The following is a 16,885-nucleotide window of genomic DNA, read 5'->3' as shown; positions in this document are numbered from 1 at the left end:
TATACAATTTATTGTAGTAATCCGCAAATAAGTTAGCAATATCTTGAGGGTCATTAGTGATCTTATTATCTGGGCATTGTATTTGTGGGACGGTTGTGGCCCTGACAATCTCTTTCAATTTATTTGCAAGCATCCAGTCCGGCTTGTTTCCATAAATATAGTATTGTGTGTCGACTACTCTTATTGATCTGATGGCCTCTGAGTTTAAGAGTGAATCTAATTCCGCGTTTTTGGTTTTAAGCTGGGTAGTTAGTGTTCGCAAAGGATTGTTTCCTAGTTGTGACCTAAGTCTATTAGTCTCTAATTTTAAACTTAGCAGTCTAGCCTCTCGCTGTTTTTTTTGTTTGCTAGATTCAGATATGAGTAGACCTCGTGTGTAGGCTTTCAATGCCCCCCATTCTAGTGTTGGATTGTTAGTAGAGTTATTGTTAATTTCTATGAATTCAGCAATTTGTTGCTTAATCAATTCTAAAGTTGGGCCTTCTCTTAATAGTGATGCATTGAGTGTCCAGGATTTTGTTCTTTGTGGGTTAACTAGTCCCGCCATCGTGGTCTCCACAATAGAGTGGTCTGACCAAGAGCAATTAGTACTGGTTGTATTGACTATTAGGGGGACCAGAATTTGGCTTACGAATATATAATCTATTCTTGATTGTGATGCGTGCATGGGGGAGTAATATGTGTAGTCATGTACCCCTTGATTCATCGCTCGCCAACTATCTGTTAGGTTATGGTCTAAAGTGAAATCGAGCAATATTCTATTTGATTTTGTGGTAGAGTTAGTATGTGTGGAGGCTTGTGAGGATCTGTCAATTTTATCATTCATGGTGAGGTTGAAGTCACCTCCTATTATGGTTTTATATTTTTTCCACAATGTCAAGTGTTTGCTGAGTTTGGAGATAAAATTGGATTGTAGCTCGTTGGGAGCATATACATTCACTAATAGTATTGGGGTGTTGTGAATAGAACCCTGTATTATGATGTATCTACCTTCTCTATCTCTTATTATAGACTCCTCATGGAAGTTTAAGGATGAGTGGATTAGCACTGAAACTCCACATTTCTTTTTTGGGCCAATGGCGTGGAATTGTGTAGGGTATACTTTGTCCCAGTATTTGGGGGTAAACATAGACGTAAAGTGTGTTTCCTGAAGCATCACTATCTTAGCATTCATGGCTTTATATTCTAAAATTGCTTTTTTCCTTTTGATGTCTGAGTTTAAACCCCTAACATTATGTGAAATTATTTTTATAGACATGGGGGCTGTTTAGGGGGAATTTTCATAATGTGGTACCTGCGCATCTCTTGGGGTTGTGTCAGAACTTCTTCCATTTGAGGGGGGGCCCCACAGACCAGGCCAGTCTCAGTTCTCGCTGCTGAAAAGCATATCAAACCTTTATAAAAGTTAAGAGGTAAGTCTAGTCTAGCAGGTTTCTTGTCGGTAGTTAATGCTTTTGTAGTAAATTACATATAAATCTCCTTATAGGTAGCATGGAGTAACCAATAAAAAAATGACCAAAGATATAACAATAGTATTCTGAAAATCAACATTGGAAATAACATTATGTAAGTGAGTTGAAAAAAAAAAAACAATAACATTTAGGCAACTTTGAAACCCAAACTCAATTTTAGCTTATCTGTGAGTATAGAGAAAAGTATATCGCGGGGGGGGGGGGGGGGGTTGGGGGGGTGAGGTTTGGGGGGGGGGTGCAGGGGTGGATGGGGGGGGGTATGGGAGGGGGGGAGATCCTGAGAAAACATGTAACTGGAATAAACATCATTAATCCCTCTTAATGGGGGATAAGGGGAGTATAATGTAAGGAACCCTCTGGTAGGTCAGTTATATCTCATTCAGCCTATCAGGCAAAAAGCTTTAGTGCGCCTTAAGTTGGCTGAGATAGGTAAGATGTTAATACGGGAGTCATACCTTTCGAGGGTAAGGGTTGTATAACAAATGTGGCTCATATGTAATAGAGCTCGAGTGTAGTTAAATAAGGAAGAAAAGAAACATAACAATACTAAACCTGTAGAACAGGGAAAAGATAACATTACAGTCCGCGTTGGGCCTGGCCCAACTTAAAGAAACAGTTTCTGTTTAAAGTGAGTTAGTCTTATTACACTCAAAGAATTATATTCTACTTAGCTCTCAGGACAGAGTGCTCTCAGTCTCATCCGAGTCAGCTTCACCAGTGTCCTGTTTGGGTGTAATTCTTTGTTTTTTTGCTTTGCCACTTCTTCCCACTGGTATCCATTCTTTCTGGAAAGATTTTCTTGGTGGTGAAGGTTCAGTAGGAGCTGTTGGTATGTCAGCTTTGATTTTAAGACAGTGAAGCAGTACTTTCCCCTCCTCAAGGGTATTGCAGCTGTAGCTTCCGTTCTGGTATGAGAAAACCAATTTGAAAGGGAAATTCCACCTATATTTTATGTGTTCCTTCACTAGGGCTGCAGTAATTGGTTTCATTTCCCTTCTTTTTCGTAGTGTGATAGGAGCAAGATCTGTGAATATTTGAATGTTGTGTCCTTCAAATTCTATGCATTTTTTATCCCTGGCTGCTTTTAGGATTCTTTCTTTGGCGTGGTAATAGTGCATTTTCAGGATTATGTCCCTGTTTGCATTTTGTTGAGGTCTTGTGAGGGCTCTGTGTACCCTGTCCATGAGGAGGGTAGTTGGATCAATATCTGGGACTAGTTGTGTGAACAACTCAGTAATGGTTTCCTCTAAATTTTTGTAAGTCTCTGGGAGGTTCCGGATTCTCAAGTTAGATCTTCTTGATCTATTTTCTAGATCCTCTATCTGTTCTTCAAGCCTGCTGATGTAAGTCGAATTATCTTGGATGGAGTCTCTCAATATAGGGATTTCCTCAGTCACATTGTCCAGTTTTTCCTCTAATTCAGCAGTTCTCTCACCTATTTCCCTTAGGTCTTGTTTTATTTCTGATAGGGCTGTCTTGAATTCTTCTTGAAATAGAGATTTAATCTGCTGTAGAAGCTCTTTGTTTGGTTCTTCTGTTCTGGCTCCTTCAGGTATTTCTGAGCTCTGAGCTTGCGGGCTAGATATAGGGTTAGAGATGCTTTTATCAAGTCCTTTATGCTTTGATTGAGACCTTGATAGGCACTCCTTTACTGTTTGTGATTTATTTTTCATCTTGAGGCTTTCAGTGGGTGGTAAAATGAATCTTTTATGGGGTCTTCCTTGTAATGCAGCTGTTTTATGCAAATCTTGTGCTGGTTTATTCTCAGGATCTCTAAGTGCTAATTAGGAATTTTTGTTCATAACTGTTATTACCCCATACTCAATAGATAGTCGTGTTCAAAGTTCAGGCCTCATAGCCGCCCCTTTTCCCATCACTTTCACATTTAGCTTATGGAGGGAGGAGTATGGTGTTAGTGTAAAGTCTCTCTTGTCGAATGACTAGCAGGCTCCTGTTAATCCTCTTCAGATATTCCCAGGTTATCAGTATTATTAGCAATAGCCTAGGTAGAGGATTTGGTCTTATTGGAGTCCTATAAGGAGACTATTTAGGAGTGTTTAAGCTAGTACTCACATTGGCGTGATTTGCTGAGGGATACTATGTTTTCCGTGTTTCAGTGATTATCACCCTGTTTTGTTTTCTGAAAATTAGCTATGGTGATCCTTGATGGGATTGTCTCTGCACTGTCAGTTGTATCTGAGGCGTTATGTATATGGTTCTGAGCTGACAGTGCTGGTATAGTATATATGCGTGATCAGCCAAAAACTTTTGGTGGGCCTATGTGATAACTCTATATGTCCAGAGTCTTTTGCTAAAGATTAGGCCTGAATTGTGATGGTCTGGAGGTCTGATTGTTGTGCTTACCCCTCTAAGTACACCGGATTCTGTTAATAGCTTTCTGTCCTGAATCCCTTAGTTGGGCCTAGTTTGGTATGCCTGCAGTTTGCGCAGAAACAGGATGGCGGAGATTCGCGCCAACGTCCCCCCCCAGTCACTTACATGTAGTAATTGACTTACTTGTATTCGAACCTCTCCGGGGAGTGGTATCCTTATCGGGTGCTGCAGTTGCGTTTGTGGCTTTCAGGTCGTGAGAGGTCGTGTGCGCGCCCGCACCTGTTACTGATCGGTAGGCCTCCGTGTTCTGAAATTTCTGGGCCAATGTGAGTGTTGATGGTACCACTTCACCTCGTGTCTTGGAGTTTGTTGTGTCTCTCCGGAGCGGAGCCCCGACCCTCCGGAGAGGCACAGTGAGGCTGGGTTAAGGGGTTGTGGGATTTTCGGCAGCGTGTGACTTCTGCAGCAAAAGTGGCGGGTCTCTCCCGCAATCTTCCGGCTAATGCTCCTGAGAGTTTGAAAGGTTAGGTTGGCTGCTAGTATGATCCCCTACTATTATCTTTTCCCTTCGGTTTCTAGGTCCGTGTCGAGGTTCCGGGTAGGCCGCAGCCGCGGTCTTTCCTGCTTTTCCTCCGGTGCTGGTGATCCGGTCCTCAACGATCTTGCTTAAAACCTTTCAGTGGTTATTTTAAAAGGGTTGAACACCTCTACAAGTGCTCAGGGGTTGGAATTTAGGCAATTTTATCTGAAATTATCGGCTTTATAACTACTTTTTGGTGCTTTATGCGCAGAGCTACACAGACCTGCGACTTCTCCTGTTGCTGGCTAGCTCAGCCCTCCCCAAACTCCAAATCTAGGCCGAAGCTAGCTATATAAGCAAAGGCTTATTAGCGCAGATAGCTGAACCTAAAGTGATTAAATATCTTTCTCCCGAAGACCACTGTATCCACGGCCTGGATAACAGGTTTAAAAGCTATAACATCACAGCTAAGTGCTTATTATCTGTATCTATAGGTAATAAATCAGTGAAGCACCTGTTTTTAGTTTAAAATACTCCCCATAATCAAATATACATTGGCAATGATATCTTACATAGATATGCCATACAAATAGATTTGATTAACTCTTGCCTCTGAAGCAGGTTAAATGGAGACCCTGAAGTATTTCAGGATGAAAATGCAGCCCTGAAATCAAACCAGCAATTGCCATATGCTGTGAATATGCAGGTGTCTAGCGATATTATAATTCCTGCCGGGGCTGATAAATTTCTTTTACCCTTACAGGTAAAAAGAGGTCAGAAATTAAAAACTTCTGAAACACTAATTTGCCTCTCCCATAGAATACAAAATCTGGGTGTCACAATGACCTACACTCAATTGGTAAATATTGGAACTATTCCAATACATGTTGCATTGTGCATAACATGACCCCACAGGATATAAACTTATCCAAGGGGACTACTATAGGATACGCGCTGGAATCAAGTTATTACACTTTTGGACTCCAGAATAAAGTAATTGGGCTAATACCTGAAGGATACCTAACTGAAGAACAATTAATAGAACAATCCTTTACATCTATGCCAGAGAGTCTATTTAATATTCAGTCTATTTATCCCTTCAGCTCAGAGGAAGGCATCTGTAAAATTGAAGAAGCCTCTCTAGTATTTGATCAGCCGATCAAACAGCAAGATTTACCCCAATACCCAGAGTCATGGGGGCAATGTAAATTATAATCAAGGAGATCTCACCTCTAGATTGGAAGAAGCCTATGAAATAGGACAGCCTGAAATCTTTCCAGGATTTCAGCAAATAGTCGAAGAGCAGAAATCCTTAGCTAATGGCTGTTCCAGCGATGATGAACGCCAACTGCTGCGAGAACTCCTGTTGGAGTACAAGGATATTTTTGCTAGGGATTCTTATGACTGTGGTACTATAGACTTGCACATTGCAAGAATACAAACAGACCCCAATGCACCACCTGTCTTTGTTAAACAATACAGACTTCCCTTAGCCTCATATGATTCTCTTGCAGAAATCATAAGGAACTTAGAAGAAAGAGGTATTATCAGACAGGTGCATAGCTCTTACAACAATCCTATTCTAGGTGTTCTTAAGCCCAATGGAGAATGGTGTTTGTGTTCTGATTTAAGACAACTAAACAAACAAGTGTACATGTCTGGCTGGCCTGTACCATACATTGACCAATGCCTAGCACAGATGCATGGATCCAAAATATTCACTGCCATTGATTGTGCACAGGGATATTGGACCATAAAAGTACACGAGGAAGACCAGTATAAGCTGGCATTCTCATTCCAAAAGGTCCAATATGCATTTCAGAGACTCCCTTTTGGATACATAAATTCTGGACATGAATTTGCTGTATTCATGCATAAGGCTATGCCTGATGCACTGGAAAGGGGGACCTTATCTTATGTTGATGATGTTTTAATCAAAAACACAGACTTTGAAAAACACATCACACGTCCTCAGCCAACTTAAAAGGCAGGTGTCAAATTATCCCTACAAAAAGTTCAATGGTGCCGCACTCGTGTAAACTTCTTGGGACATGAAGTTACTTCTGAAGGACTAAATCCTGAGAAGAAAAAGGTGGAAGCTATAGTAAATTCTAAAAACCCAACTAACTTAAAGGAATTGAGATCATTCCTAGGTATGACGAATTATTCTCGCAAATTCATTGACAATTATGCAGAATTAGCTAAACCACTACTACTTCTTCTAAAGAAGGATGTGAAATGGCACTGGAGTGAGTCTCAAGAGACAGCCATCAGAGAGCTGAAGAGAAAACTCACTCAAGCACCTTGCTAAGCGTACCCTGAAGGTGGTAAACCTTTCTTCTTAGAAACAGGTTACACAGATGTAAGCATGAGTGCTGTGTTATAACAAAAGCATGATAATTTAAACAAAGTCATTGCTTTTTCGAGCAAAACTCTATCCCCAGTAGAAATAAAATTTAGCGATTGCGAAAAAGCCCTCTTATCTACTGTATGGGCTCTACAAAATTTCCACAGCTATGTACAGGGCGAGAAAATTATTGTAGAAACGGCCCACCAGCCTTTGCTATATTTGCAAAGTGAGAGAATAAAAGATGGGAATTTGTCAAATAGCCGCATAACAGCGTGCACTCTTTCCTTACAAGGCTGGCCTTTAGAAATTCGCTACAAGCAGAATAAAAAGAATCCAGTCGCACAGGGGCTTGCTGAGCTCCACGACTGTACTGCTAAGGATCCTGGGGAAGAATTATCAGAAGATGATTTCCTGGAGGAACAATTACTTTCCCCATATAAAATGTATAATGAGGACAATTGTCAAACATTACCTTAGGTATCTGTTGATGGTTGTTCTTACCATGCCACTATTGAAAATGAGCGCAGATTAGTCGCTGGAATTGGTATAACTTGGACAAATGGATTCCCAAATATATCTATAGGTTTCAACATTGGACCAAGATCCAGTCAAGTTGCAGAACTAACTGCTGCTCTAAAAACCATTGAAATGGCTATTTAACATGGTATTCATGAATTTGTGATCATAACTGACTCAAATTATGTGCGTGACAGTTTTGTTGAATACCTGCCAACTTGGAAAAGAAATGGCATGCAGAAAAGCAATAACAAACCAGTCAAGCATGGCAAGTTGTTCTGCGAGATTGATAATCTGGTGGTATCCAATGATTTAACCATACACTGGAAAAAGACCAAGGGTCATTCCAGGGTTCTAGGTCCTGATAAGGAAGGCAATGACCTTGCGGATTCATTAGCCAAACAAGGAGCCATAACTGGAGAACTCCTTAATATTGAACACTTAATGGGTGCAATCCAGGTAGAAGCCATTACCAGAAACCAGGCAAAACAACAGAGTGAGCCTAACTTGGTACAATGGAGTCAGGATTCTCCTAGTGAGGACCAGTGTTCCCTCTAAGGCCAGTTTTGTGTGCAGCCCAGCAGTGAAACAGTTAATTAGGTAACCACACCCTGTAATTAGCAAACACTGCACAATGCAGATGGCAAGGTATGGTTCTCTTGTTAACTGTTTCACTGCTGGGCTGCACACAAAACTGTCCTTAGAGGGAACACTGGTGAGGACCTGATCACTAGTCAAAAAGAAGACCCCATTGTAGGCATCTTCTATAAACACATAGAAGATCCTGAAAGCAACCCCATATCAAAAGATGATTGTATTGGCAAAGAAGATTTTAGAATCTTATTGAAATCCAGAACACAATTCAAGTTACAGGATGGTTTGTTAATTAGAACCTCCAAAACTGGCATCCAGCAATGGGTAGTACCCACCAAGTTCAGAGGTCTAATGCTTCAACATGCCCATGATGCTCCCACATCTGGTCATCGTGGTGCCAAACTCACGTATGAAATATTGCGTGATTATGCCTTTTGGCCATACATGTTGAAAGATGTTCAAACCTACTGTCAAGGGTGTTTAATCTGTCCACAGTTCCAACCCACTGCGCCAATGCATAGAGCGCCATTGCAGAAAAGGGGAATGGTCATGCCATGGTCAGATATACAAATTGATTTTATTGGTCCAGTAACTAGGTCATCACAAGGTAACAAATACATGTTAACCGTGACATGCCTGTTCACTAAATGGGTAGAGTGCATCAGTGCACCTAACAATAGTGCCGAAACATGAGCAGCATTGCTCATCAACCATGTGTTTTCCAGATTTGGTTTGCCCCAAAGAATCGAGTCAGATCGGGGAACCCACTTCACTATTGAACTGATGACCAAAATGTGGAAAATACTAGGGGTAAAAAGAATGCTCCATATTGCTTATAGAGCTGCCTCAAGTGGTGGTGTAGAGCGTTACAACCAGTCCATTGTTAAAATCCTCAAAAAGTTTGTGAGTGAAACGGGTAAAGACTGGGATGTAAAACTACCTCTTGTCTTAATGGCATTAAGAGCAACTCCAAGTAGTGCTACCAAGATGTCACCTTTTGAACTGATGACTGGTAGGAAAATGGTTCTACCTCAGCATCTGCTGTACTGTACATCAGACCAAAACTTGATAAACGCTGCCAATACACATCAATATGTGGCGAACCTAAGAAAGCACCTGCAATATGCCTTTGCATTTGCTCAAAAGAATTTAGAAAAAGCTGCAACTGCCACTAAAACCTATTATGATCTCAAAATGTCCAAAAAGGAATAGGAAATAATGATAAAATTTATCTTTATAACTTTGGAAGAGATCAGGTTAGGGAGAAGAAATTTCTTCCATCATGGAAAGGTCCTTTTGTCATTACTGACAAAATATCTGCAGTGGCCTATAAAATACGGATCCCCAAAAATGAAAGTTTCATAGATAAATGGGTCCATATCAATCAATTGCGAGCATGTCATCCTAAGTCCCAACTACAAGTCATAGAGGGAGAATGAAGTGTCATACCCCCAAATGCACTAAAAATATACTGTAGTTTAAAGATGCCTAGCTGATAAACGTGAAGGCTCAAAAATGACAGACTTTCTATATAGAGGACTATCTATGATGTGTACGGTCAATACCCTCACCAAGTACCGCTGACTTTAAGCCAATTCAAATACATGTGTCCTACATCTATTTGAATTGGAAGGGGGAATTATGTCAGGGTACAGGTAAATAACACGAATATATATATATATATATATATATATATATATATATATATATATATATATATATATATGGAAAATATGTGATAAAATCTCCTGTTTCTCTGCAGCGTTGCCTGATAGTCTGATTTAAGTGACATATTTTGTGAGAACTTTAACCATTTACATTCAAATGCAAATGACCCCTGCTATGTAACTCTGATACTTAAATATACGTAATGCAGACACTACGTCTGGGGGAGGATAACACTGAACCAGGGACTTTGGAGATAAAAGCATTTTTTATTCTCTCTGTTTTCCAGAAATCTAATGAAAATTATAAGAGAAACTGATTTAATGAGATATCTGGATGAATGAATATATGACAGTGTGTAATCTGCTGATTTTTGTATAATTTTGAACACTGCATAGAAATGAATGTATATATATATATATATATGTATATATATATATTTTGAAAGCATAAAATGTCTTAGCCTCTGTGTTTTTAAGAATATTTGTGGACCAAAAAGAAATGATTAATAACACTTATTTTTATTTCAGATCGACCATAGACAAGATTCATGCATTCAGAATTTGTTAGAAATGTGAAACATGCTGTATTTGTATGAATATATATATAACAGATGTATAAATGCCATTAATTTCAGAATAATTAGCAGTATAAATTGCTTTAATATAATATAATGTTAAAGACACATGATGTTTCATATTAAAATAATCAGAAAAATGATATGATGCTGCCCCATCTATAATTAATATTGTGAGTGATTGATGCAGGAAGTTATGGTCTAATGAATAACCACTTCATAGAAATATTGAATTGTTAAAAATGTTGGATAGTGAAATGTATTGCTGTGTTGTTGTCATGCTGCCCCCGATGGATAAAATCCGGAGTTGCGATGCAGGTAGTACAGCCAAGAGACGATTGGTTGTTGCAGGGATGCATCTCCCTGACAACATGCATTCCCAGATGAATCAATCCATATTCAGTTTCAAAGGGCCAATCCGAGACAAGCTTCCGTTTGGCCGTTTCCAATCTCACCAATGATGGTACTGATCAAAAAAGGGGAGGGGTGAGATCAGAGGATTTAACCCCAAAGCATAGAGTCATAAAGGCTGCTGCTGGCTAACTGTTGCTAACCCTGAAGGAATAACTGCTGCAGTTATTATTAAGCACACAGCTACTCTTATGCTCCATATGCAGATATCCGCAATTTTTGTATTCTGAGGTGAGATTGTTCCTGCTAAGAAATACTGGATATCGATTGGTGTTCATCTTGGTAATGTATTTAAAGATTGCTGTAGTAAATAAATTAAAAGAGCAGTTTGTATTTTAGTTTATATTCATAGTCTGTGTACATATACCCTTAATGCTAAGTAATTCATCTGTGCAAAATATAGAATATATATATATATATATATATATATATATATATATCTTAATTTTTTTTTAATTATAAGTAACTAAGAATTTGTTCCAGTTTAAATAGAGATTTAAAGTCACTGTTTACATTAAGAATATATGTATTTTTAGTATTCTAATTAGAATTATATTAGAATCAATTGCAGCTAAATGGCTGAGTATATATATATATATATATATATATATATATATATATATATATATATATATATATATTGTTCTATTGTTAACTAAGCATTGTTAAAATTGTATTGTTTGAAGGTTCACAATTAAATATCTTGAAATCTCATGGTGTTAACTGAATGAAATTCTATTGTGAGTAAGGCTAATTTTATGTTTGAATATTTTTTTATTTATTTATCAGAAAAAGTAAACATTTACAGAGATACCTTCCTCTGCATCGATCTCCATCGTTATGGATTCCAGAGTATAGGCTTGCACAGAAACATTTCTAAATAATAAATGATACAATTAACATTCTTTATAACTTCTTAATCATTTCTATTGACATTTATATAACTATGACTATGTAGGGCCAGCAGTTAAAAAAAGAAAAAACAGAGGTCATATCCATAGGGTTTTTGTTACCAATGATATTCAGGTTTCATTTCTGTCTTCCGATTTTCATACGATCATTGATAAGGTATTATATAGTTCTTATGTCTAAAAGAAAGTTTGTACTCTGCTGAACCCTACCAAGATATTTTAATGATTCTGAACCAAACCACCCTGTCTATATATATCTAAACTTTTTAGGAAATATAACTCCAAAAGAAGGTAAGGTTAAATAAGATTGGTTAGAGGAGGTCAGAGGGGGGGGGGGAAGGGGTAGGGATGAGAAGTGACGACACATCTTATTTCATTGTTAGTTGTATGTGTTATAATAGTTGTATATATTAATGTTCCTATTGGTCACCTAAGGTTATCTTTCTCATTGATTTTATGTAGTTGCTGTTCATTGCGCTATCCAATAGTACCATATCGCTTGGACTATTTCTTTGTTATCTAAGGTGTTGGATGCTAGGTCGTACATAGTGTATGTGTACTGGATTTTATTGTAAATCTCTGTCCATGTCGGACTGCCTATCTTCCAGTATTTGGCTATACATGTCCGGGTGACTGTACATAATATCCTTATAAATGTATTGATATGTTTGTTGAGTCTCTTAACGGGTATGTGTAATAAAGCTTGTTGGATTGTTAGATCCACGCTTTCATTCAAGAGTCGGTTGAGGAAGGAGGACAAACATTTCCATATGCCTGAGATTTCTCTACAGTCCCACCACATATGTCGGTATGTTCCTATTTGTCCATATCCTCTATAACACAGAGGGGTTCCCTGCGCACACATATGAGCCGTTCTTATGGGCGTTAGATACCAACGGTGTATAGTTTTAGTGATATTTTCTTTTAGGTCTACACTCAGCAGTCCTTTGTCTGCATCGTGGAATATTGCTTCCCATTCTTTGATATCTTTAGTAATGAGTAGTTCCCTCTCCCATGCTAGCATAGTAGAGGTTTTAGTCGAGATTTGTGAGGCCTGTATAGCTACATATAGTATAGATATAGTATGTCTAGTGCGGTCTTCTGATTTACACATGTTTCTAACGGTGTTGTGTGGTTGTCACTAGGGTGTCTCAGATATGATTGTATTGCGGATTGTATCTGTAGGTATAAATACCAGTGTAGTTTAAAGGGGCTTAATTTTGTCTGCAGTTGGTTGAATGTAAGTATAGCTCCACCTTCCAGGAAGTCTGCTACTCTATATAACCCCTTATTTTCCCACTTCTGTGGTTGGGCCCTAAGTTCATCCGGCAGGATATATCTTATCGGGATGTATCTGGAGTATTGTGGCAGTAGGTTAAATTTCGATCTTGCTTTTTTCCAAGTGGCTACTGTAAGGATTGTAGTGTAAGGTCCATCTGTCTCCCTGTGGGATTCTGTTCTCTCTTGATCCCAAAGTATAGCATCAGTCTCGCCCCATCCTCCCAGAGTTGCCTCTAAAGTAGGCCACATGGTCTCCCTATTTCTCTTTAATAAGAGGCTGTCCTGTGCTAGTCTGGCTGCATTATAGTATTACAGGTTAGGGACACCTATGCCTCCTAGGTTTTTATGTCTATATAAGACTGATTTCGCTATTCTATTTGTTTTGTCTCCCCTGATATACACTAGTATGTCCTTTTGTATGGTCTCTAGGTCTGTTTTCACCAATTTAATAGGTAGGGTTCTAAACATATATAGTATCCTTGGCAAAATATTCATCTTGACCGAGGCCACTCTACCTAGCCATGAGAATTTGTAACTTTTCCATTTTGATAGATCTTTTCTGATCTGTTTGAATAGTGGGGGATAGTTAACTTTGTATAGTAGTGAGGGGGAAGAGGGGAGATGAACTCCTAGGTATTTTAAGGTGTGCTTCATCCATTTAAACTGGAAGTTTGACTCCAACACTTCTTGTGTCCGTTGGGGGATCGCTATGGGGAGGGCTTCACATTTCTCTGCATTTATTTTAAATCCCGAAATAGTAGAAAATGTCTCTAATGTTTGGTGGAGGTTGGGCAATGATATTAGGGGGTTTGTCAAGGTCAGAAGTATATCGTCCACAAACAGGGCCATTTTATATTCCATTTTAGTCGTCTTAACTCCTGTGATGTCTGTATGTGAACGAATTTTAGCGGCTAAAGGCTCTATACATAGAGCAAATAGTACCGGAGACAGAGGACACCCCTGTCTGGTCCCGTTACGAATTGGGAAGGGTTTAGATTTAAATCCCGCTGATGAGACCTGAGCTCCCGGTGTGGAGTATATAGCCCTCAATGCTTTCACGATGGCCCCCTCAAACCCCATTTTGTGTAACACTAAAAACATATATTCCCAGTCGATGCGATCAAACGCCTTCTCCGCGTCCAGTGATAGGAGCAGAGAAGGCGTTTTTGAGTCTGTTAGGGTCTGAACTAAATTAGTTACTTTGCGGATATTGTCTGGGGCTTCCCTACCTTTGATAAAGCCTACCTGATCCGGGTGTACTAGTTGGGGTATAATATGTTTAAGTCAGTTTGCTATTATCTTAGTAAATATTTTAAGGTCTTTGTTAATTAGGGATATCGGGCGATAATTTTGGCATTTTTTATGGTCCTTTCCTGGCTTAGGGATTACTACTATTTTTGCAGCTAGCAGTTCAGGTGGGACAACTCCCCCTTCCATAATATGGTTACAGAATTTAACCAGATGCGGGATTAACGCGGTTTTAAAAAGCTTATAGTATTCGCCAGGGAACCCGTCTGGTCCCGCCGCCTTCCCTGGCTTGAGGTCTCTAATAGCCCCCAGTGCCTCTATGGATGATATAGGCGCATTCAGGGTTTCCCTTTGCTCCTCTGAAAGGGTTTGCAGTAGGTCTTGATTAAAAAAATTTGAGGTGAGTATCTCTGTCCTTGTATCATGTAAAACTTTTCTCCCGTCATATAAGTCCCCGTAGTATGCTGCAAAGGTGTCTACTATTTCTTGAGGGTGTGATGTCATTAAGTTAGTGGATGTCTCAATTGAGGAAATTACTGAGGCCTTACTACGTTCCTGGATTTTATGTGCCATGTATCTATCTGGTTTATTTGCGAATAAAAAGTACTGTGCTTGTAGATTTTGGCTGGCCCTAGTAGCTCGTGATTGAAGGAGAGTGGCTAGTGCGAGTAAGGCTAATTTTAAAGGTAAACTTTTATGAATTTTGCATAGCATATTTAAATAGTTTTTAAACGCGTATAATATTGATTCATATTCTGATTCCTGCATATATATATATATATATATATATTTCAATGTGTTCATAGATATTTACTAATAAAAAGAATTCAGGTATTTATATTAATTTTATTGTCTAAGTATATGCATATTTGATTGTGGGTTTAGTTTAAAGAAAGATTGTTAAATATATATTAAGTTATGACCCTGCCATATACTCACATATTATTTGGAGAGTACTGCTAAGATTCTTATAAATATACTGACAACACTGTGCCCAGATGTCACATCAAGTATCATCCATCCGGTATATCCTAATTGACCACATACCCAGATTGGATAGAGGTGGCGATAGGAATAAAGCACTGCTCATCTGAGAGGCCGAATGGATGTATAGACTGGGGACTGTACACCCAGGGGGTTTGAATTCACCACCTGATTTTAAAGCAATAATCTAGGTTGGAGTCACAAACCAGGGGTACAAGCACTGGCGGCGTGAACCTTATATGGGGAAGTGGGTAACTTGCCCCTGGAGGGGATACGTTTATTCTGCCTAGTACCCTTACCCTGTACATGTGCAAGACTATTCTAAGATCCGCACAAGTGTGGTCACCATAGATAATTGACACTCCACTTAACTGGCGGTATCAAGTGCACTTTAATATCGGAGGTGTCTTCTCCCTCAATGTTCCCCCCTCCTGCCTGGACTGCATAATCATTTTCCATCATGATATGCACTACATACCAGGAGTGCGTTAACTGTGGCCTTCATCCTTGATGTCTTGAAAAAGGCCTCACAGGGGCCGAAACGCGTTGATACTGGGTAAGCAGAATTCTAATTATTGTCATTTTATTTGTACTATCTACACTATTTTGTTTTATTTTTTATAGGACACTACATCAAATAGGATTTACAGACACAACCACTATTTGGACCACCTCTGGAGGATTCTGTTGTTTTTTTATCTCACTTTTTGGCTAACACATATATTTTTTCATCACATATTTTTTCATCACCTTTGACACGTGAATTTTAATTTTTGTTTTGTTGTTTTTATATATATATATATATATATATATATATATATATATATATATATATATATATATATATAGTCACTTATTTTTTCTATCTATTTTATTTTTTCCAAAAAAAATTTCACATATTTTTCACACATCTCTCACATTTTTTACTTTATCATCATTTTCAACACTTGGAGGACAAACCCTTTGTGACTTTGTGACTTTTTTTTATTTATTTTTTTATATTTTTTATTCAGGTTGTAAGAAATGATACATAACATTTTCATCTGAAAACAATGACAACATAGTACTAAAAAGTACAATACATTCTTAGGATATAAACATAGCCATGAATTAGAAAGGTAACAGCTCTTAGCATAAATTCTGTGTCTTTGGGAGAAGATGAATACAATAATCATGGAATATGCAGCTATGCCCAGTGTTCATACCTCTTTTATGGAAATGAAGAACTTTGCAACAAATAAATGGCACGTGTAATTGCCATTGCGAACCAAGTAAAACAGGGATGTTAGTAAAGGAGAAACTGTACGTGAAATAATAGAACCTCGGTTTTATATTTTATATTTAGGAAATATGGTCCACACTTTACCATAGAGAGAATTTATGTAGTTATTCATTCTAGTAAAATTAGGGCAAGTGCAGGGTAGTATTTGGTAGGTCGCTCTAGGACCAAATTAGTCAGGAAGGGGGAAAGGGAGTCCAGCGGGCCAGAACCACTCAAAGTGAAATAAGGGGGGGGAATGAGGGGCGGAGCCATCTAAAATGCCAGAATAGTAATGTGGAGGGAGTAGGTAAAGGTCATGTTATATAATTTCAGGGATGGACTCTATAAGGAGTGACTTATTGTTTAGGTGACTACTAGGGAGGAGGTACATAGAAGTAATTATATGGCTTAATGGGGTAGGAGAGCTAAAAAGGTGCTGTGTGCTATACAAAGAGGCTAGAATAAGTAAGTAAAGAGTAAACAAATTGTGGGTAAAGATGTCTGTCCCAAACTTCATGTGGTGGCGTATATAGTGAGGGATACCTGGGATCATATATGTTGCAAGTCTCCCATATGGAAGCTGAATGTGATCTATAAGCTTGGCCGATGGTGGTAACTTGGTATCTTTAGGAGATCAATAATACAAAGAGATAGGATATTCCCTGCAAACAATAATAGTGCGAATAATAATATGGCAGACAACTTGAACTGAATATATATACTGGGTTCCATGACATTTGGTATTGGAAATTATAGTTCTA

Source organism: Bombina bombina, chromosome 1 (genome assembly GCF_027579735.1).
Source record: "Bombina bombina isolate aBomBom1 chromosome 1, aBomBom1.pri, whole genome shotgun sequence".
Classification (NCBI taxonomy): Eukaryota; Metazoa; Chordata; class Amphibia; order Anura; family Bombinatoridae; genus Bombina; species Bombina bombina.
Note: the sequence above shows the minus strand (reverse complement) of the source record.